Raw genomic sequence first — 22,856 nt, 5'->3', positions numbered from 1 at the left:
GCTATCGGGGATTCAGTATAAGCTAAAGCATACCGTATGAGAATGATTCGGCGCCATTTTTACATCGCTTCGAGCCACTTGCCAAAATGATGAGGAAGCTAAAGCGAGACGAAACCGTTCTATCCCGGGAAATTGACCAGCAGAAGTACAAGAAAAATCTCTGGAGATTCGACTGGCTCGATGAAGTTGTATCATTGAGCTGGAAATACGAGAAAGGCCAGAAGACACAAGACGTGAAACTGAAAGTTGGCGATGCTTTTGCTAAAATCAACTTGCCGGGAAAAACTTAGTGCACTTTGTGCAACGATGTTAATGTTATCAACTACGGTTCCAATGGAAAGACTGCCCTCAAAAGCCACTTGAAAAGCAACAAGCACCTGACTATCCTGAAAACCCAGTCGTGTAATCAGTCACTGGGGTCGTTTGGCACCGACGAGGTAAGAACATTGAAACCACACCGTCACACGCCACCACCCCCCCTCCCCCATCCCCGCCTCTCTCTCTCTCTCTCTCTCTCTCTTTCTCCTCCTTATTTTGAGTCTTAGCGTAAAATTAATTTGAGAAACATGGGAAGGAAGAGAAAGGGAGGGGGGGGGGGGGGCTATGATTAAGCTGAAATATGCATTTCGGGGCCATTTTTGTGTGTCTAAAATACTAAAAACCTTCAGCTTCTGGGGGCTTTGCCCCCAGACCCCGACCAGGGGCGTTGCCCCTGGACCCTACTCCCCCAGACCCCCACTTTTTTTTCCCTTAATTATCACTTTTTCTGAATCCCATGTCTCATTGTCTGACCAAATTTCTTTTCATGTATCTATAGTATAGATTTATAAGGTTGAAAATTGCTGAAAGTTTTTAAAACAGACTATTGTTTTTGAAAAAGACCTTAGTGTATTTTTAGGTTTATTGATGCTAGATATATTTATATATATATATATATATATATATATATATATGGCTTGCCCAATCCAACGTATAAAGGAACTCATTGTTATTCAGCCATTAACCTTCGCCGGCACTCGTTATCGACTACACACGGACGCATTCGTGGGGCCGTGCAGACCCATGCTTCTCAAAGAAGGAAAAATGTGCATATCCTTCCGTGGCACTCGTGGGGCCGTGCAGACCCATGCTTCTCAAAGAAAGAAAAATATGCATATCCTTCCGTGGCACTCGTGGGTCCGTGCGGACACAGAAGGGTGTTTGATGCAAATATCTCTTAAACGAGTTGGAATTTTTTAATGAGCTTTTAGAAATGCCTCAGACACCTAAAAAGCTATCATCTCCTAAAAGCTCATTAAATTTCAGTGATAATTAATTAATTAATTAATGGTCAAATTTAGACTGCACAGGGTATTTGGTAAAATATTATGGGTCTGCATGGCCCCACGAGTGCCACGGAAGGGTTTGCACAATTGTCCTTCTTTGAGAAGTATGGGTCCGCATGGACCCACGAGTGCCTCGGAAGGGTATACACGCTTTTCCTTCTTTGAGAAGTATGGGTCCGCACGTCCCCACGAATGCTTCCGTGTGTAGTCTAAATTTGACCATTAATTAATTAATTAATTAATTAATTATCCCTGAAATTTAATGAGCTTTTAGGAGATGAAAGCTTTGTAGGTGTCTGAGGCATTTCTAAAAGCTCATTAAAAAATTCCAACTCGTTTAAGAGATATTTGAGACAATGACAAAAGGTGACGTTTTCATGTCAGTATGTCCCAAATGACATCACCAGTACATTTTTCATTCTATCTAATCTGTTTTCGTTCTATTTTTTCTAATAACATGCGTTAACAATTGATTGCCAACTGGAATGGAAGAGCACAAAAAGTGTAACTTGATATGTAGTTTCTCTAGAGGGAAAAACATCTTCCACTTTCATGTCAGTGTGTCCCATGCAACATACATTTGCCAAACAGCTATGTGTAAGTAGATTATTTGTTAGTGGTATAGAAAATACTGATCAACAATCAAAGTCAGTTTTCACATTCATTTTCTACCTATTTCTTATTTGTTTATTCTTTTGGCAATGGTGAAATGTCAGCAATCGTGTGTCATTCGGGACAGTAGACATGACACCTGACCTTTTGTCACTGTCTCATTTGCAATCAAACACCCTTCTGGGTCCGCACGGACCCACGAGTGCCTCGGAAGGGTATACACGCTTTTCCTTCTTTGAGAAGTATGGGTCCGCACGTCCCCACAAATGCTTCCGTGTGTAGTCTAAATTTGACCATTAATTAATTAATTAATTATCACTGAAATTTAATGAGTTTTTAGGAGATGATAGCTTGTTAGGTGTCTGTAGCATTTCTAAAAGCTCATTAAAAAATTCCAACTCGTTTAAAAGATATTTGCAATCAAACACCCTTCTGGGTCCGCACGGACCCACGAGTGCCGGCGAAGGTTAAAGACATTTTCCGAATTACAATGGTTTAATAGCCAACTTGCACAATACCCCTTTTGAACAGCTCTCTGGTGCGAAAGATAAGGAAGGTTCACTTCCCTACGGGCAAACGTTTTGCTCTCACAAGCACTGGTGTTCTCTGGCTTGTGTAAAAAAAACAAAATAAAATCTCAATCGCCTTACTTTTGTATACAGGACATGCTTGGGTACTTTGAACGAACTAAAGGATTATTCTTGCGGCTATTATTGCCGCAGCCAATAAACCTTTAACGACTTTGTGTGTGTCGGTGTGTGAATGCTCTGATTTGTTTTGCTATTGTGTATTGCCGTGAGCTCTGGCGAGAAGGGGTGATTAATTTATGTTCATTATTATTATGTCTCACTGTGTTTTCACAGCTGTACAGAACAGTGAAAGGGATACTCGTTCAAACTTTGGTATGATGCCATGAGCGCCATAGTTTAACTAGAGTCAAATCAGTTATTTTTCTTTTTATATTCAATGGTGCCTCATTCACCCATATTCATCAGAACATAAGCTTTTTGCAACGTTCATTGAAGGTCAAGGTCCCTTTAAGTTACCTATCAAACCTCATAGTGGTGTTTATTGTTTATGGTTAGTGTTTTCCCCTGGAGCAATTTTTTGATTAGTGCTTTTGTGAACAAGAAACAATTTACAAGTGGCTCTATCCCATCTTCCCCCCCCCCCCCCCCCCCCGCCCCCCCCCCCCCCCCCCCCTTCCACGTGGCGATATAACCTTCGTGGTTGAAAACACCAAATAAAGAAAGAAAGTGTTTTAAACATTTTCAGTTCTCCATTTAGTTTGGTGAAGTATTGTAGAGCATTTTTTGAACATCAATAATCATGTATGAATTTATTGCATGTTTGTTGCTAGAATATTAATCATTCTTCTGCTGAAGAACTTTGTGCCTGATGAAAGTAAACATTGTGGTCAGTCGCATAGGTACCCCCCGCGGGTTTGGGGGAAGAATTTACCCGATGCTCCCCAGCATGTCGTAAGAGGCGACTAACTGATTCTGTTTCTCCTTTTACCCTTGTTAAGTGTTTCTTGTATAGAATAGTCAATTTTTGTAAAGATTTTACTCAAGCAGTATGTAAGTGTTATGTCCTTTGTACTGGAAACTTGCATTCTCCCAGTAAGGTAATATATTGTACTACGTTGCAAGCCCCTGGAGCAAATTTTTGATTAAGTGCTTTTGTGAACAAGAAACAATTGACAAGTGGCTCTATCCCATCTCCCCCCTTCCCCCGTCGCGATATAACCTTCGTGGTTGAAAACAATGTTAAACACAAAATAAAGAAAGAATAGGCACCCCCTAAAATCAAAGGTGAGTTTTAGATACTAAAATGTGCCAACAAATTTAACAGCACACCCGAGTCCCCTTTTTACTTTAGTTGCAAGATCAGTACATGTTCTATCACGGAATTTTGTTTTGTTTTTGTAATTATGTGTATTTAGAGATTTTTCAAACCAAACTATTAATCTTTGAGCTCTGATGTCCTACTTTTTGACGTGTTGGTATGTTTATTCAAGGTAAGCTAGACGAATCATTTGTATCAGGAAACTAAAATAAATGAAATTCTGATTTTATGTGAAAAATTGAATCAGTATCACAACAATTTCAAAAATTATTCATATTATGTGCTGGTTAATGACTATTACATTTGCAAGCCAAAGCTCTGTTTGCATTCTGAATTTTGCATGTAAATGTCACATTTCAAAGATCACCTATATATTTAGGTGTGTGTGTAGTCTTTTTAAGAACATCAATTATATACATTTATTGGATCTTGATTGCTTGAATGTGTATGACACATAATTCTTGTGTATGAATAAATGTGTATGACAAGTTTGAATATTGGATAATACAAATTGTTTGTATGGATTTTGATTCCTGTATGGTGAGGCAATGAACATGTGCGTGTGAGATGTCTATGATGGACAGCAAAATGTAGTTATGGATTCATGGCTGCTAGTCTCATTTCCAGTCATATTAAAAAAAAAACAAGTTGTTTTTACAAAAACACAAAACATAACTCAAGTTGTCTGCCACAAATACAATTAATTTTAATCAAACAAGTGTCATGCAGAAAATCCACTTTAAATAAGGAAAATCATCACAAAATGGAATGCATACTTTATGTTTATCACATCACAAGACACACTGGTAATACTTGGCAGGTGAGAGTTAACCCATCACACAATGGAATGAATATTTTTATCACATCATTAGACTGGTATTACTTGGCAGTTGAGAGTTAACCTATCACAAAATGGAATGAATACTTAATTTTTATCCCATCATAAGACTGGTAATACTTGGCAGTTGCAAGTTCATCCATCACAAAGTGGAATGAATAATTTAATTTTATCACATCATAAAGAATACATCGGTTCTACTTGGCAGGTGACAGCTGAACAGTTAGCAAAACAGTCACTATTTAATACTGGTTACAGAGACGAGGAATTGAGGCTGAAATTTATAAACTAAACAAGAAAGCTGAAATTGTGTGAGCCGTTTGTTCGTTCATGGGCTGAAACTCCCACGGCTTTTACGTGTATGACCGTTTTTACCCCGCCATTTAGGCAGCCATACGCCGCGTTCGGAGGAAGCATGCTGGGTATTTTCGTGTTTCTATAACCCACCGAACTCTGACATGGATTACAGGATCTTTTTCGTGCGCACTTGGTCTTGTGCTTGCGTGTACACACGGGGGTGTTCGGACACCGAGGAGAGTCTGCACACAAAGTTGACTGTGAGCAATAATAAATCTCTCGCCGAACATGGGGACGAACTCGCGCTGACAGCGGCCAACAGGACTGAGCTACATCCCCGCCCTTGTGTGAGCAGTGACCTTCACTACAGAGGAGTGTAAAACTATAAAAGGAAAAGCAGTAGACAACGCCAGTTTTGGTTAATTTGGTAAAACATAAAAACAGACTATCGTTACACAGGGCACGAATATCACATTATCATAACTGTTACAAACGCTTTTGAGTTTATTAATTTGTATACCATTATGAGACAGTATAACAAAGTTATTAGCGTGCAATTGATTTGTTTGTATCCGGTTTATGGTGTATATTGCCAACTTTTGTATGGGACACTGTAACACTAGTCCGAGTGCTTTTGATATTTTGCTGGCAACGTGTTATTCGTGTAGTAGGGGGGTTGAACCATTTATTCTGTACATTAGGTAACTGATACCTGATATGATGTGAAGTGCTTAGTTTACTTGATCAATAGTCGAGAGAAATACAATGCTTTACATGTTTTCCATGGACAGCGTTACACGGAACACGAAAAGCAGGCAACATAATGACAAACAGTGGTGCAAAAAAACAAATAAGAACAGAACACACTCTTGAAACACAACGGCAATTTAAATAATGCAAAACACAAACATCAAATCTTCGAAAGTCTCTCTCTTGCATTTAATAGCAAGTAAGAAATGATGTACGGTACAGGCACCCAAAATAAAGCTTATTTTACTGAGAAAAAACCCACACACACCTTGTCTTAATAATTTTAAGATTTCAAAGTTCAACGTTAAACACCCCCCCCCCCCCCCCCCCTGCAAAAAGCAAAGAAAACAATCAAAACAAAAACAAGGTATGTAAAGGAGTATAGGAAACCGGTTAAATCAGGGTCATGTTTTTTTTCTTCCTTTGCAGCATGACCTCAAATAATTCAGTTTGAATACATTTGTGAATTCCCTTCAAAATTGCAGAACAAACATTTTTTCGCAGGGTGTGTACAGAAAGAAATACCAACACCTACGGCTACCAAGCAAAAATAATGCGAAACACAAACATCAAATCTTCGAAAGTCTCTCTCTTGCATTTAATAGCAAGTAAGAAATGATGTACGGTACAGGCACCTAAAATAAAGCTTATTTTACGGAGAGAAAAAACCCACACACACCTTGTCTTAATAATTTTAAGATTTCAAAGTTCAACGTTAACACATCCCCCCCCCCCCCCCCCCCAGGGTGTGTACAGATAGAAACACCAACAGCTACGGCTACCAAGCAGAAACTAAACGCACCATTGAAGGAAAGTTTTTACAATAAATAAAATCCACCCCCTTCAAGAACAGCCTGGGACAGCTTCTGCCTCAGTTCTTGACGTGTCGGGCAGACACCTGCATTCTGAGGGCACAAGTTGACACTCTGGGGAGTGGCTTTTCGGGTGTGTCCACAAACACCACGGTCAGAGGACTCTGGTACCCTCCTGGTACTGTGGACCGGCTCCCAGACATGAAAAACACGAAATCTGAGATGGTGGTTTCTCCGCACTTTCCATCTGAAACAAGACAAAAAAGAAATTCTGAAATAAAGGAAACATCATCCCGCTTTCTTAATAAGCATACAAGTACCAGGACTCAAAAGAGAGGGAATTATTGCATGCTTGTGTTCATTTGTAGAAGCGTAGAAATGTTAAGCATGCTTTGCGACACAGAATGAAATGCTATTTTGAAAGCGTAACTTTTCTTGAGACTTTTTTTGAGCTGCTTGACGTTCAGTTTGATATGTGAAGGCAAACGAGATTCATTTTCCCAAATCTTTGGAGCTTTCAGGGGTAAAACCATGTGTTTATCATTTGCTGCTTTACATATAAGTTATTCTCCTGGGTCGTTTCCCATTTTGTGACATGTATTTTCAGTCCTTAAAACATGTATTAAATGGCAACTTGAATGTATACTCTCCCAAAAAAGAAACTTGACACAGGTAAACATTGATGTTTTTCAAATATATAATATATGTTAGAGGAAAGCACCAAAATTCAGTTTGAAGTTTGTCGGTTACATTGTTGCTAACAACTAACCCATAAAAAGAACATAATTGAACCAAGACTTTACTAAGTGGTCGCCCTTTTATTGAATTGCAAAAATTCTCGTCTGCACAAAAATCATGTGCATGGAGAGTATCGAGAGTATACATATTTTCTTTAGTAATAATTTTTTTTCCAGTAATACTCCAGGTTGTTAATGATGCAGACTTGCAACAAAACAACATAGAATATATATATATTATTTTCTTGGTAGTGTTAGCAGTATTCAAATTCATGTCACAACTTCCGGTTTCCATGTTATGAAGGTGCTTTACTGTTTTTTAATTTTTTTTATTTTTTTTATTTTTTTTATTTTATTTTTTTTTTTAACATTTTATTTCCTTTATATACACATAAACACAGCATAACATACATCATACACCGAGTTTATCAACAAAGCGTATACACACGTACATAAGGTGCTTTACTTTAAAACCTTTGTACTTTTACTGAACACTAAGACAAACAAAATGTGCAAGTATTTGTTATTCTATCTCTGCAGGCCAAGGATATTTATGAAACTAGTATTTGTGAATGAAATTAATTTGTACAGCTTAAATGTCTCAAGTTAAATTTAATAAAAAGTCTACTTTATAACATGGTTTTCCCTGGTACACAGCTCTGGAGATTAAAGCTGTGGTCTATTTATGACTTTCCTGGGCTACGAGGTTGAAAAATAGGGATACAATCATGTACAGAATTCTGTACAGCAAACGCTACCCGAAACCCCACCTATACGGCGTGTATGACCTTGAGAGCTTCAGTCAACGCTTGAATTTTTCAGGGATAACAGCCTGTTTGCTCTCTCAAGACTGATCATATTTTATCTTCAAGAGAGATCAAGGGGAAAAAATAAAAGCCCCGGCGAAGATTCGAACTCTCGACTTCGTGTCTCATGTCCTAACCACTAGGCTACTGCGCCAATTGAGAAAATGAAGGAAAAACATTGATATGAATTCATGTTATGTTATTCTTGAAGCAGCATGATTTATATCTCTATCCGCCCATTGTTCAGAAGTTTGTTTGTTTGTTTGTTTGTTTGCTTAACGCCCAGCCGACCACGAAGGGCCATATCAGGGCGGAGCTGCTTTGACATATAACGTGCGTCACACACAAGACAGAAGTCGCAGCACAGGCTTCATGGCTCACCCAGTCACATTATTCTGACACCGGACCAACCAGTCCTAGCATTAACCCCATAATGCCAGACGCCAGGCGGAGCAACCACTAGATTGCCAATTTTAAAGTCTTAGGTATGACCCGGCCGGGGTTCGAACCCACGACCTCCCGATCACGGGGCGGACGCCTTACCACTAGGCCAACCGTGCCGGTTGTTCAGAAGTGAATACATGTATAACTATTTCTTAGATGTCTGGTTTCAACTGGCTTTGGAGAGATTCAATTACTGTTCTTGTCATTTTCTTGCATGTTGTAAATAGAGATATCGCAGCTATTTGCATGGCGCGAATGTCGTGTAGCATGACGGTGTAAACATGTACTGCGATTCTGTAAAACATGTTTGCAAATAAAGGCAAATTTTAATGTCAATTTTTACGTTTTTGCAATGCATAAATGATAATTCAAGCGTAGAATGATATAAAATTATCAATTTTTTATCTTTGACAATACTGGTGTAGTGGCCTAGCGGTTAAGACATCGGCCCCGACATTTCGAGGCCCCGATGCCTTGAGTTCGAATCCCTGCCAAGTCGTTTATTTTTTCTGCTCGATCCTTCTTGACAACAAATATGCTCAGCTCTGCGAGAGCAAATCGGATGTTACCACTGCAAAATTCAAGCGTTGACTGAAGCTCTCAAGGTCATACACGCCGTATAGGTGGGGTTTCGGGTAGTGTTTGCTGTACAGAAATCTGTACATGATTTTGTCCCTATTTTTCAACCTCGTAGCCCCGGAAAGTCATAAATAGACCACAGCTTTAACCCATATCAATCAAGGTTTGTTATGAGCCAAACGGCTTTCCATATGAGATTATATACATGTACCACTGCCGCCGCCACCAAATAATCATAATATACACTTTACAACGGATTACACACACACACACAGATAACAAGGTAATCTTGAACTTTAGCGTGACGAAAATGCACCGAAAATGGTGTACGTTGTCAACCATGGGACATCATCTACACGAAAGAGTTGTCTCCCTTGTCTGGTCACACGGATAATTCCTTCTTTGATGGGTCAAATGCATTCGTACAGTTCATCATCGGAGTTCATTCCGTAACTTCAAAGGGATCTAAAATGACTTGTTATGATTACAAGTACAGGTTCTACAAATTTGGAGACTTAAATGCCTCTGAATTAAGAGCTATGAATTTAACACGCTAAAGTTCAAGATTACCGATAGCTAGTCTCTCGCACCGAATTCCAATATTTTGCATCTTGATTCTTTGGTCAAAAACGCGTACAGGCCTCCCTTCAAGTTCAACTTCTGGATGTGGATGCCCCACTGACTCGGTGTAGATCGTCACAAGAACCGAATTCGTCTGATAAAACAATTAACTTACCCTGCTGTGCGAGCCTGGGCAACAGCGTTAATTAAAACTGCACTCGCAAACCTTCCAAAACATCAGGGACATTTGCCACCCCCGCCATCTTGAGCTGTTCAGTCTGTCAAAAGGCGGCAAAGCGAGGCTATGAAGACGCGTATAAGCTTAGTGTTTTTCATGTGGATTCCCAGTCCAAGTTTTTAAGTCGCTTAACCACGTGACTAATAACTGATTAATACAGGTGTATTTATTATTAAATACAGGTGTATTTAATTTTAAATACAGGTGTATTTATTTTTAAATACAGGTGTAATTATTTTTAAATACAGGTGTATTTATTTTTAAATACAGGTGTATTTATTATTAAATACAGGTGTATTTATTTTTAAATACAGGTGTATTTATTTTTAAATACAGGTGTATTTATCATTAATTACACCTGTATTTTATAATAAATACAGGTGTATTTAATAATAAATGCACCTGTATTTAATAATAAATACACCTGTATTTAAAAATAAATACACCTGTATTTAATAATAATTACACCTGTATTTAAAAATAAATACACCTGTAATTTATAATAAATACACCTGTATTTAATAAAAAATACACCTGTAATTAATAAAAAAAATACACCTGTAATTAATAATGATACTTATTGTATACGTTTAAGAAATAAATACAGCTGTATTTATCATTAAATACAGGTGTATTTATTTTAAATTACAGCTGTAATAGTTATGAGCCAAACGGCTTTCCATAAAAACGTGCTGATGCAACAGAAAATCAGATGTATAAAGGATAGCACAGAGAGTGCCGGCTGAATTGTAGTGTTCCGGATTTTCACCTGCATCATATTGACCGTGCCAAGGGATGGGCGGGGTCCGAAATGCACGCTGATGTGAGGCAGGTTATGGTACTTAGATATTCCCCTTCATTTCGAACACTGTACATCAATTTACTAATGTTGTGTGTTTTCCCAGAATCCATTCAAGGCAATCAAACCACAATGATTTTGCGGTTCAAATATTGTTTTACGACTTGTGTGTTTGCGTGCGTGTGTGGTTGTGCGTGCGTGTGTGGCGGGGGGTGTCTTGCATTCGCCGTGCAGACTTCGTACTTTTGAACAATGCGTAACGGACATAACTGTTGAAACGGGGAACCGGCGTTTCCTTCAAATGACCATGGGTGATTCTCATGGAGGGAACGGAGACTGTACCTGACACCTCCTGATTACAACCCTACTCCAGGGATAGAGTTAGCTCAGGTCAGGATCAGTACTAGCCAGCCAACGATTACTTGTATTGACAAAGGGCGGTATACCGTTGTGGTACCAGTTGCCCATTGTCACGGTGGTGACGGGCTGTGACACTGTGGTCTAACTGGACTAATACAACGACTTCTTGTATTGACAAAGGCTGGTATAGACCGTTGTGGTCCTTCGTGGTTGAAAACGACGTTAAACACCAAATAAAGTAAAGAAAGTAAACCGTTGTGGTTCAACTGTCCATTGTCAGCGCTATGGTTCAGGACTAATGCCCTAAAGACACTTGGTCTAATACGCAGAGGTCGAATTACCACGCAGCCCGTGACCGATGATCTAATCAGTGACACCGTGGTCTAATGTGCAGTAGTCGAGTTGCACTGTGGCCCAGGACCAATGATGTAAGTACACTCAATTGGTCTGATGCGCAGTGGTCTAATTACCATGTGGTAAATGATCAATGATCTGACACAGTGGTCTAATGCGCAGTGGTATAAATACCGTGTTGTATATGACCAATGATCTCACAGTGGTCTAATGTGCAGTGGTCGAGTTGCACTGCTGGCAAGGACCAATGCTGTAAGGACACTTGGTCTGATCATAGATATCCCTTGACAGGATCGCCAACTCTGCGCGCGCGCCAACGCTGGCCCTGTTTCGAACTCCCGTCTGCGGCTGCGAGAGGTTTTGACAGTAACTTTACTTCCGGTGCAGTCTTTCAACACATGGAGAAGAAGGAGAATTTCGAAGGGGCGGTGGAGTTTGTGGCTGAGGTATGTGAAAAGCAAACAAACCAATACAAAAAGATCATTGCTGATGATTGAAATGAGTCATGTGAATCAACAATAAAGATTCATTGTGGACGGCACGTCATTATTTTTGTTTTTAACACTTGAAACGTGAGAGCATCTGACACACTGGTAAATCCGAAGCTGTGCACGCAAGCTGATCAGCAGATCGTTTTTCTGCAGAATTCTCGCTCACATCGGCCACTATTTTAGCTCAGCGAACCGACAAATTTGCAGCAGAACAATTTCTGAATGTTAGAAATTCGGCTGTAGATTTATAGATACCCTTTCTATTCCATGGTTGTTGTTTTTTCAGGGGGAAAGTACCGACATCTCAATCGCTGAAAAGATGACAGCATCACCACAAAAGAAACTGCAAGAATTGCCAAAAGTAAGTAAAAATATTGACAGATCTATGTAAAAGACTATGAAAATTTAGAACTGGAACAACAGATATTCAAGAAATAACCGATAAGTGATATATTATAACTGTCGGAACCATTGATTGATTTGAATGTACATCATGCATGGAAGTTAAAAATGGTGCAGGAACTCAAGTCAGATCAACACATCAAAAACTGAGATTAGTGCAATATATTTGTTTTCTTTCCCCTCCAGCATAATTCTGTTTTGATATATGCTTGATGTCTTCTGTTGTTTTTAAATTCATTGTCACTTCTAAATTGCATGCTTTATTGCAGAACGCTTGTGCATCTATCAAGAATGACAACTGCCTTTCACCGGAGCTCAGAGGGCTTGTCGACCAATTCAGTAATTGAAAAGTAAGTTTTTGAGTAAGGCGGTATAAAAAAAATCAGCTTGCAAAGTCCCAGTACCTGAAAGATCACTTTCATTCATAGTTTTCGAGCAAAAATACTGCTTCGTTGCACAGAGAGGCTACTGTTTACAAATATTTTAGGTACATGCCTGCCACTACAATATTTCATGTGTTTTTTAGGATCATTAATAGCACATGTCATAGTTGTAAGACATGATAAGGATTCATGAAAGTGGTTTGTCAACACGTTCTATAACGACAAATGGAATACAAAATTTAATATGTTCACATCCATTCATGTAAAGTGTAGTTTTGGGTTGTTGTCGTGTGTTGTTGGTTTTGATTGTGTGCATGCATCTACATCTTCAGTTTCACTCTTGGGTTGATTTCTGCTATATTTGTGTGTTGTTTTAATTATAATATTTTATTTTCTGTGTTTTAGGTGCAGATCTGGAAGAGAAACTTCTGCTTCTTCATGACTGCCTAGTTCCCTGAGGCAAGGTTGGGAATGCTGCCAAGGAGAAGGCGTGGGCCAGGTACTACTCTGCTTTTTCAACCCAGCATTCAGGCATTACTGAGTTGACAGTATCCCCTACAGTTTCAGCCTGGATTGCCTTCACATGTTTATACTGTTGGTGTCTTAAAGGCCTATGAAGAAAAACTAGGGAACCAGTAAGTGCATTAGAAATCAAAGAGGATGAAGAGTACAATGCAAAGTATGTTGGAGTATGTGTTGCCAAAAAGCTAAAACAGAGAGTTTGGTGTCTCCAAAAGAGTGCGTACAGAGATGAGAAATTGCAGTGTTTGGAAGCCCTGACTTGCGCACCTGAATTCTACAGTGAAGAGAGTGAAACCACCCCTGACATGAAAAGCATGCTGAACAAGGGCAAACTGACCTTTGTCAAGCCCAATGTATTGCAGATGTGTCTGTCCATGCAACACAAAGCAGAAATCTTAAACAGAATGAGGCAAAGCGTTGATGATATCAAATAACCAAAGGGAAGTAATTGCTCTTTATTCATACGACATGACTGTGTAATAGAGTAAGCGAGAGTTGTACAAAACCTTTTCTCCTGGCACCTGAGAGAATAACAAGCATTGAAATATACAAGCGACTTTCATCCTCTCGTGCCAGGAGAAAAGGTTCCGTACAACTCTCGCTTAATCTATTACACATGTCGTATGCATAAAGAGCGATTACTTCCCTTTGGTGATTTGATGTCCATGGAACATATTTTCTGTGAAACCTGTGCATCAACACACAGGCAAAAGCAGATGACTTTATTGAACCATGCAGGAACAGTGATGCTGTTCCGGTGTGTTTTTATGACACTTTGTATTCATTTGATCTTTCACAAGCTGTTCAAGAAGACACTTTGCAAAATGTTCTGTTTTTTTTAAATAAGACTCCACCACAAACTGAAGACAATGATGGACAAAATGAAATGTACATGGAAAGAAAAGACTGAGGAAAAAGCTGAAAACATACAATGTTGGACAAAATGAAATGCACATGGAAAGAAAGGAGTTTGAGGAAAAAGCTGAAAACATACAATGTTGAGAACAATCAGGAAGGATCTCTGTAGTGTGTTGTGTATGATCTTTCTTCATGCAGTACAAACTATCCTATCTGATCAAGTGCATGTACATTGAATTTGAACTTCTTGATTGTTGTCTTAGGTGTCGATTTTTGGTGTTAAAATCTGCTGTCGTTAAAATGTACTTCTCTTCCTATTTCAGTATTTGGTTCAGTATTGTATCACATGGCTTGTTGAGTGCCTGTTCTGTATTTTCATGAGTCCATGTAAATTTAAGTCTGCAACATGAAAATTTGAAACATATTCATTTTGCTATGGTTCAAACCTAATTCCTTTGTGTACTTGTTCAAGATATAATTTTGACAGCGAGATATTATGCAAACAGTTTTCATTTCAAAATCAATTGTCAGCCACTTGATAAATGTCTTGCATCGATGCGTCTGATTGTTTTTATGTTGACCACTATGTACACTGGAATTTGCTTTGCTTTCCTAATAGAACATGTTCAGTCGCATACCAGCAACACTTTGTTATAACCTTGAATGGTTGAAAACGACGTTAAACACCAAATAAAGAAAGAAAGAAAGAAAGCAACACTTTGTTAACGTTTGAATGGAATTGGAAGTTGTATGAACTCAAATAGAGCATATGTATCTTTGGTCACAGTGACACACACACACACCATACAGTGACAATTAATGCAGGGCCGGACTAGGGCTACCAGGGGGGGGGGGGGGGGGGGGGGGGGGGGTTATGGGGGTTGCGCAACCCCCCCTCCCCCCTAAACATGTACCTCACTTATTTTAAAAAAATGTATTATTGTTTATTTTATGCCGTTTCATGCAAGGAGCGACCATTTTCCTATCTCAGAATATGACCTACCCTTCAGCTTAAGGGGGCGTCGCCCCCTGACCCCCACAAGGGGCAGAGGAACATCCCCCTGGACTACCATTGGCAACCCCCCCCCCCCCTCCTCTTTGCTTAGTCCGGCCCTGTAATGTACCAACATTCACTATCTCACTCAGTCTCAATTCACACAATTTGACACAAGAAAGATTCCTATTTATACACATGCATATATTTAATCAATGAAGTAGATACATTCTCAAACAAAGTTTCAACATGTTGCACCCAAATTAAAGCATAAATTCTTGTGACATTTAATTTAATTAATTAATTAACGGGAATTAATCAATGCTTTAATTTGGGAGTTTGAAATTTGTCGCAATAATTTCTTGGTCAAGTTTATTTACATTCTCTGCTAAAGAGCTTTACAGTCAAATCCAAATTTCCACACCTAACCTATAAAACACAACATTCCAAATGAAAAAAAAATCATTCTCTTGGCTCAGAATTGGTGTTGAATAATTGTAACACAAAGCGATTTACTGAAAATGTTACTTGTCACTCACTTCAACACTGTCACCAAGCCAGTCTAAACTGCAGCACGCTGCTTCGGGGGGGACTTTTTCCTTTACACTTTAAATCCAAACACCATCAGCTGCGTAGAAAAATCACTGAAAATGCTGACTCAAAGTCAAAGTCAAACCTTAACCAAGCTGGCCTCCAGGCTCCAGCACAACAACCTTAACCACCTGGTTCACCTCGTTCTTCGCGAGGCACCACGACTCGGGAAGCTGCTGTACATCACGACACAGTTCTTCAAAGTTGTAGTTGCAACAACCTCTGGCAATTCTGGTGCGGGACGGTATGTCTGAAAAAAAGCAGAACAATAAACCCTTAGTAAAACTAAATTTCTAGAGAAATAAGTCTAACTGTCCATACAAATAGCTGGATGATAGCTAATTAATGGCAGTTGATAGACGTTTGAAGTTGAACGATTTGGTGGAGAATAGGTCGACAAGCTCTCTGAACTCCGGTGAAAGGCAGAAAGAACAAGCGTTCTGCAATAAAGCATGCAATTTAGAAGTGACAATGAATTTAAAAACAACAGAAGACATCAAGCATATATATCAAAACAGAATTATGCTAGAGGGGAGAGAAAACAAATATATTGCACTGATCTTTTTGATGTGTTGATCTGACCAGTTCCTGCACCATTTTTAACTTCCATGCATGATGTAGTATTCAAATCAATCAATGGTTCAGTTATAATATATCACTTATCGGTTATTTCTTGAATATCTGTTGTTCCAGTTCTAAATTTTCATAGTCTTTTACATAGATCTGTCAATATTTTTACTTACTTTTGGCAATTCTTGCAGTTTCTTTTGTGGTGATGCTGTCATCTTTTCAGCGATTGAGATGTCGGTATACTTTCCCCCTGAAAAAACAACAACCATGGAATAGAAAGGGTATCTATAAATCTACAGCCGAATTTCTAACATTCAGAAATTGTTCTGTTACAAATTTGTCAAATCAGTCGGTTCGCTGAGCTAAAATAGTGGCCGATGTGAGCGAGAATTCTGCAGAAAAACGATCTGCTGATCAGCTTGCGTGCACAGCTTCGGATTTACCAGTGTGTCAGATGCTCTCGCGTTTCAAGTGTTAAAAACAAAAATAATGACGTGCCGTCCACAATGAATCTTTATTGTTGATTCACATGACTCATTTCAATCATCAGCAATGATCTTTTTGTATTGGTTTGTTTGCTTTTCACATACCTCAGCCACAAACTCCACCTCCCCTTCGAAATTCTCCTTCTTCTCCATGTGTTGAAAGACTGCACCGGAAGTAAAGTTACTGTCAAAATCGTCTTTTCCGCTTTCCGCTACTTGCTGAGCGCGCGCAACGAGTTGGCGATCCTGTCAATACACATCTATGGTCTGATGTGCAGTGGTGTAATGAACAATGATCTAAGGACACAGTGGTCTAATGTTCTGTGGCCTCGTGACACTGGTGTGATTGGCAAGGTGGTGTACTGAAACGATGGTATGGGAGTTTAATCGCACGTTGGTCTAATGTCACGTTGATCTAATGTCCCTTGACACGGTTGTCATTGGACGCAAAGGTTCTTTAAAGCGATGGTCTAATGACGCCGTGTTCTATTTACGTTGTTAAACTGCCCATGCTGCATCCATAATGCATGACTTGGTCTTCTCCATCTCAGGCTAGCCACCCAATCTTCAGGGCTTCCGACTGCAGAGTGGGGCTGGGTGTATGTGGGTTCTGAGCATTTTTATTTTCGAAATTTATATTGTGCCTATGACATGTACCAAGGGAACAAAATATGTTCAAAAATATGAAGAAAATGTTCTGTCATTGCTTGGGCAATCAAGTCCACTTACACTATTCTAAATCTGCGAAATTGAAAAAAATGAAAAGCTTTCCTTTTTTTTATTTTTTTTTTTATTTGCGTGTCCCTCTCTAACCTTAACCAATGACTATTCACCATCTCAGGCCAGACACCGGTACATGTATGGGGCTTCGAACTGCGCAGTGGAGATGTCAAAGTAAAGTCGTAAAGGATACTGGTACGTGCTTGATCAATTCAGACCACAGGGTATCGTCCGGGAACAAAACACAAGTTCTATAGTTCCAGATGTAATTTGAAAAATGGAAAGCGAAACGACGCGTATTGTCTTCGCCGTCAGGTATTACACCCCAAAGTAAAGTCCTAGAACTACTTGTACAGGAGACATATAGAGAGTGCTCAATCACATTTCTCTTTTAGCCTCGTAGCCTCGATGCGGTCGCAAAAACTCAATGCGGGGAGTGCGTTTTCTTGTAGGACTGTGGTTTTTACGACTGCTGTTTTTACGATTGCTGTCTGTCTGTTGTTGCCATAATTGCATGAGAAACCAAGCCTTCTAGAGTGATGAATGTTCGGCCCGCCAGGAGCCCAAAATTCAAGGGATCTAACCCAAACCTAAAAACCGTCTCGACTCGCTCTGACTGGAAGGAACCAGTTCAGTTTTGTGTTTGCAATTTTGACATCTCCTGAACTGAGCAAAAGTAATCGTCTTGAAAGTTAAAATATTTCAAGAAAAGCCCTCCGCCGAAGAGATCTACTCAGACGGTGATTTTCGGTGCAGTGCTACAAACTTGCTATACACCCTGTGTCTGATGTGTCTGAAAACACCTCCGCGCGGAGGGGTTTTGCAGTCAGCGCAGTGAAGATAAAGAGGGAACATTTGCTCGGCTCGCGCGGCAGCAAGCAGGATGTCTCTAGATTATATATACCCATGTATTCCGTATTCCATTTCCTGCTAGACGTATGCGTCCCCGACAACACTGAAAAAGCATAAAGAGGAATAGAGACACCGCCGCTTAAAGATCAGACCTGCTCCGCTATCCATATTCATTTAATTAATTATCATATATATGGAGCATTTCGAGTAACTGACGCGTATCAAATACGGTACAACGAACGTCCATTAGACCTAGCCCTCATGCTCAGCATAGTTCACACTGCGAGCGGACAAAGCTGGGAACGGACTCCTACTGTGGAAGAAATCCATGTGAAATTTCTTATGATGGATGGTCTTGATATGAATGTCTGACTCGGATCAGTTTTCAGGCAAGGTTATCAGGGACGCTACAATTATGAATATTAATAGCATTCGCATCGCCATCCAATCATCATCTCTCTGTCTGTCTCTGTCTGTCTGTCTCTCTCTGTCCGTCAATCTCTCTTGCTTTCTCGCTCTGTCTCTCTCTTGCTTTCTCGCTCTAGTCTCTCTCTGTCTCTGTTTCTCTGTCTCTGTCTGTCTGTCTGTCTCTCTCTCTCTCTCTCTCTCTCTCTCTCTGTTTCTCTTTCTCTCTGTCTCTGTCTGTCTGTCTGTCTGTCTGTCTGTCTGTCTCACACAATAGGGCCTAGCTGTTAATATTACGGTCTCCTTCCGGCAGCAGTCCAAAAATGTCGACTTGTTTTGACCTACCTATTCCTTTCTCACACTGGTAAACCTAATATTGTGAAACTGGAATCCATCGATCCTATCCGACAGTCAGTCCTGCCGTACATCACGTGCATTCGGCATTAGAGGATATGAGGGAGAGAGGGGGGAGGAGAGAGAGAGGGGAGCGGGAGAGAGACAGAGAGAGAGAAAGACACACACACACACACACATGTGCAAAGAGAGAGAGGCACACACACACACACATACAAACTGTCACGTTTCAATATATCACTTAAGGTGATTATGAAACGGTTAGTTACTACTAACTAACTAACCACACCACGATCCACTCTCGCAGTCATACAATTTAATAGAGACAACAAAAGTATAAGTTTCAGACGCCTGTTTATGTAAAAACTCGCCACCTCCCTCGAGACTTCACTCAAAATATGTTCTTTTACGTTCACAAAACGTAAAAATCAATGGTCACTGACAAAATGCCAGTTAGAATATAGAAAATTATAGTAACACGCTGATCCCGTGTAAAGATAAGAAAATACGACTGTTCTGCTCCAAAAGTGCTAGTTCATGCAGGTGTCACACACCCCACGTCGTCACTACTCGAGTATAATCACAGATAGCAAAAATAACAACGGTGGTCAACGGGGTGCAAAGACATGGTGCACTTAGCTTTCTTTGGCCACTGGGTGGACGGCCTGTAATTAGTCTTTTTAGCCTCCACAACTGCTCCGTCGAATGAAGTGCTGGTTAGCGTGGTGACGAAGCAGGGAACTGTGGAGGCATCAGGCGCCGCACCCAGTCGCTGGTTAGCTGGTTAGCCGGTTCGCTGGTTCGCTGGTTAGCCGGTTTGCTGGTTAAGTCCGGTCCCGGTTACCACGTCTGCAGCTAGCAGTGTCCCGCAAAAGGCAGCCGAACAGAAGTTAGGAAGGCTGCAAACAGAAAGCATCGGTGCACTAAACATGTCAGCTAGGGGAGACCGGGGCTAGTCCGCCCCCGGGGCACATCCGTCTTTGTCTGTTTATTCTTACGTTTGCCACCTTTTAGTCTTTCACACCATGTGAGAATGGTGTCCCTACTTCCCGCCATATCCTGCAGAAGTTCAGAGGTTGCGCGCCCATATATCGTGAGTACAGATCACAAAAAGTGTTTTTCTTCATTTTTGTAACATGAATGCATAGGAGTTGACTTAGGTTTTGATGCATTACCTCTGAGAACAAATACTTAGTCTTGGTGTCGAGTGAAAGTGCGTTAATTAAGGTCGAGTTCTGACGAAAGTTTTGCTTCTTCCTTCCCATGTTGTGCTCGCTATCTGGCACTAGAGTTGCCTGCCCGTGCGGGGGCAAGTCCGCCTATTTGTCATGGGGCAAGTCCGCCATGAAGAATGTGCAGGTGTGGGAAACAGTCCAGTTTACATCTGCCATAACTGTGACTCTGGTGGTGACTCCATCTATTCTCGATGGTAAAGATTGCAGATTCATGTCTAAAAAAGACTGACGCCGATTTGTGTTACATTCTTTCGACATTCTTTTGTATTTTGTCATTGGCATTTTTGAACCTAAATATTGAAGGGAATTAAAAAAGCTTTCCCACTGATCGGGTGCTTGTTTGCCTGACTGTGTGTGCATGCGTGCGTGTGTGTATAAAGCTTGCCCACTACTAGTCTTGTACCTACTATGGGATGAGAGAGGCGGACTTGCCCCACCCTGTAGGCGGACTTACCCCGACTTGGGGCAAGTTCGCCTACGTTAGGGTAGGTCTACTTAAAGCAGTATGTACAACAAATGTTCATGCGCACATAAAAACTGTCTGCACATTGATATCAGCTACACATTTGTCTTGATGTAAAATACAAAATCAGTCTTTTAGTTCATCAAACTCGCCAGTTATGCTACCAAAAGCATAAAAGTAGGCGGACTAGCCCCGGTCTCCCCTACCCCTCACCCTCCACCTTTAAACATGTCATCTTTACATATCTCATCGAGCACGTGGGCCTGCACAAATGGACTTTTCACAACAACAAAACAGCCGTTTTCCGTCCTTCTCTCCCTATCTGCAAAAACCATATACAGATTAGTATTTTAGCGTCACAGAGAGCAAATTATGCGCTAACCTGGAAAGAACAACAGAGAGTATTTCATTCCACAAACACAGACTCGTCAACAGCGTTAAATAATGATTTATTACCTCAAACAGCCTATGAATGTAGCACTCTCATGGAAGCAAAACCCGCTTCCTCCCTGGAATGGCCTCTGTTCGTCAACAGTGACAACAACATCCAAAAAACCCTTGCCGAATACTTATGCGAAGACCATCGCACGGCGAAGGAAAATTGACGACTCGTCCTCAGCGAACATGTGGCGGTGAGAAGGTGATATCTCGTTGAAGTTCCTCTAGAGTGCCCGAATATTCTATTCGGTGAAGACCCTCATACTCTAGAAACCGCTGTATCGATCCTTCTTCTTCTGCCGCTGAGTGTCAAGTGCCCAGTTACGGTGTCTCAGACAGACAACCTTGAAAAAAACACGTGACTAACCTTGTCACATATCAAGTTCAGCTATCGACAATTCTGCCTCGCAAAGCAGAATCACCCCCGAAAAATCCGTGCGCCACAAAACATCCGTGCTCTGCGCTGTCAGCAAAACTCTGCCGTATAGCCCCGACTCACGCACAGGCGCTTTCTGTCGCAATTGACCAAGAGAAGGCACCCCACTGAGTGACACTTTCTTGGTCTATGTCACTAGATCGTAACACACACACACGCACACGCACACGCACGCACACGCACACACACACACACACACACACACTCGCACACACGTACACACACACACACATACAGGGAGAGGCACACACACACACACACACACATACACACACACATACACACACACACGCACGTACAAAAAGAGAGTGAGAGAGAGACACACACACACACACACACATACAAAAAGAGCGTGAGAGAGAGAGAGAGACACACACACACACACACACACACACACACACACACACACACACACACACTATTGATGTATCCTTCAGACGATGCATGGGATCGAAGTCGCGCGATTTGAACTCTTTCTCTTCATTAGCATCAGGGCCGGATCGGGGGGGGGGGGGGGGTTCCCGGGGTTCTGGACCCCCCCCCCCCCCCTGGCCATCCAATGTACCTCTCAGAGAAAAAAAATGTGGACTTTGGACCCCTGCCTTCAGTTGGAACCCCCCCCCCCCCCCCTCAAACGAACTTGAGCATTGACTGCTGCTGCAGATGGCGCAATCTGTCTTTTTGGACGTTACTGAGCTGTAAATACAGACGTGAAGCTTAACTCCACTGCTGACGTCGTTTAAATACTGCAGAAAATCGACCAAGTAGCACAAGAGCCAGCCAGCATCCAAACGTAAAATCTTGACTAAACTTTTCTTGAAAACTCCTGCATGGTGTGTAAACATTAAAAGGCGAGGTGCAGCTTCTTGCTTTGAATTGAATTTGCACTGATTTTAATTAAAGTGAAACCCCAGGGATCAATTTGCTCGTTTTCTGCTTCATCGTCGAGGTTAAGGTGCTACTTTATTTTTGTCACACGAAAAACAATCGTATAAGTTAAAGGAGAACCCAACAGTTCTTGCACTCTTTTTTGTTTGCCGCTTTCAGTCGAATTGGGTTACCTGGGGTGGGGTGGGGGCGTGGTTGAGCGGATCGGGGATTGTCTTCCCTTGAATACTTTCCTTGCAATCTGCTTGTTAACGTTCTAAATGTTATTGTTTGAAACGTGTGTATGAGAAATTGAATAAACACGCTTAAACCAATACTTTCCTTGACATGTTTTTTTCTCCCCCCCCCCCCCCCCACACACAAATACATATTATTACAAAGGAAAGGAACGTGTGCTTGTGCGTGTCCT

General features: G+C 40.9%; 3 long non-coding RNA genes across 3 annotated transcripts in view; 1 reads left to right on the top strand and 2 right to left on the bottom strand.

The window, feature by feature from the left end:
- LOC138971193 (uncharacterized) overlaps positions 1 to 22,856 on the bottom strand; it is a 666,631-nt gene that overhangs the window by 389,137 nt on the left and 254,638 nt on the right. The gene's annotated exons all lie outside the window — the stretch shown is intronic.
- On the top strand, positions 11,628 to 14,727 carry LOC138971175 (uncharacterized). The gene is made up of 4 exons (XR_011457188.1): positions 11,628 to 11,806; positions 12,138 to 12,212; positions 12,523 to 12,603; positions 13,042 to 14,727. It is a non-coding gene; the product is annotated as an uncharacterized lncRNA (long non-coding RNA).
- On the bottom strand, positions 15,194 to 16,924 carry LOC138970333 (uncharacterized). Its single transcript, XR_011456890.1, has 3 exons — positions 16,762 to 16,924; positions 16,345 to 16,421; positions 15,194 to 15,851 (listed from the first exon to the last, which is right to left on the bottom strand). It is a non-coding gene; the product is annotated as an uncharacterized lncRNA (long non-coding RNA).

Source organism: Littorina saxatilis, linkage group LG7, assembly GCF_037325665.1.
Source record: "Littorina saxatilis isolate snail1 linkage group LG7, US_GU_Lsax_2.0, whole genome shotgun sequence".
Taxonomy (NCBI): Eukaryota; Metazoa; Mollusca; class Gastropoda; order Littorinimorpha; family Littorinidae; genus Littorina; species Littorina saxatilis.
This window is presented reverse-complemented; position numbering and strand designations above follow the sequence as displayed.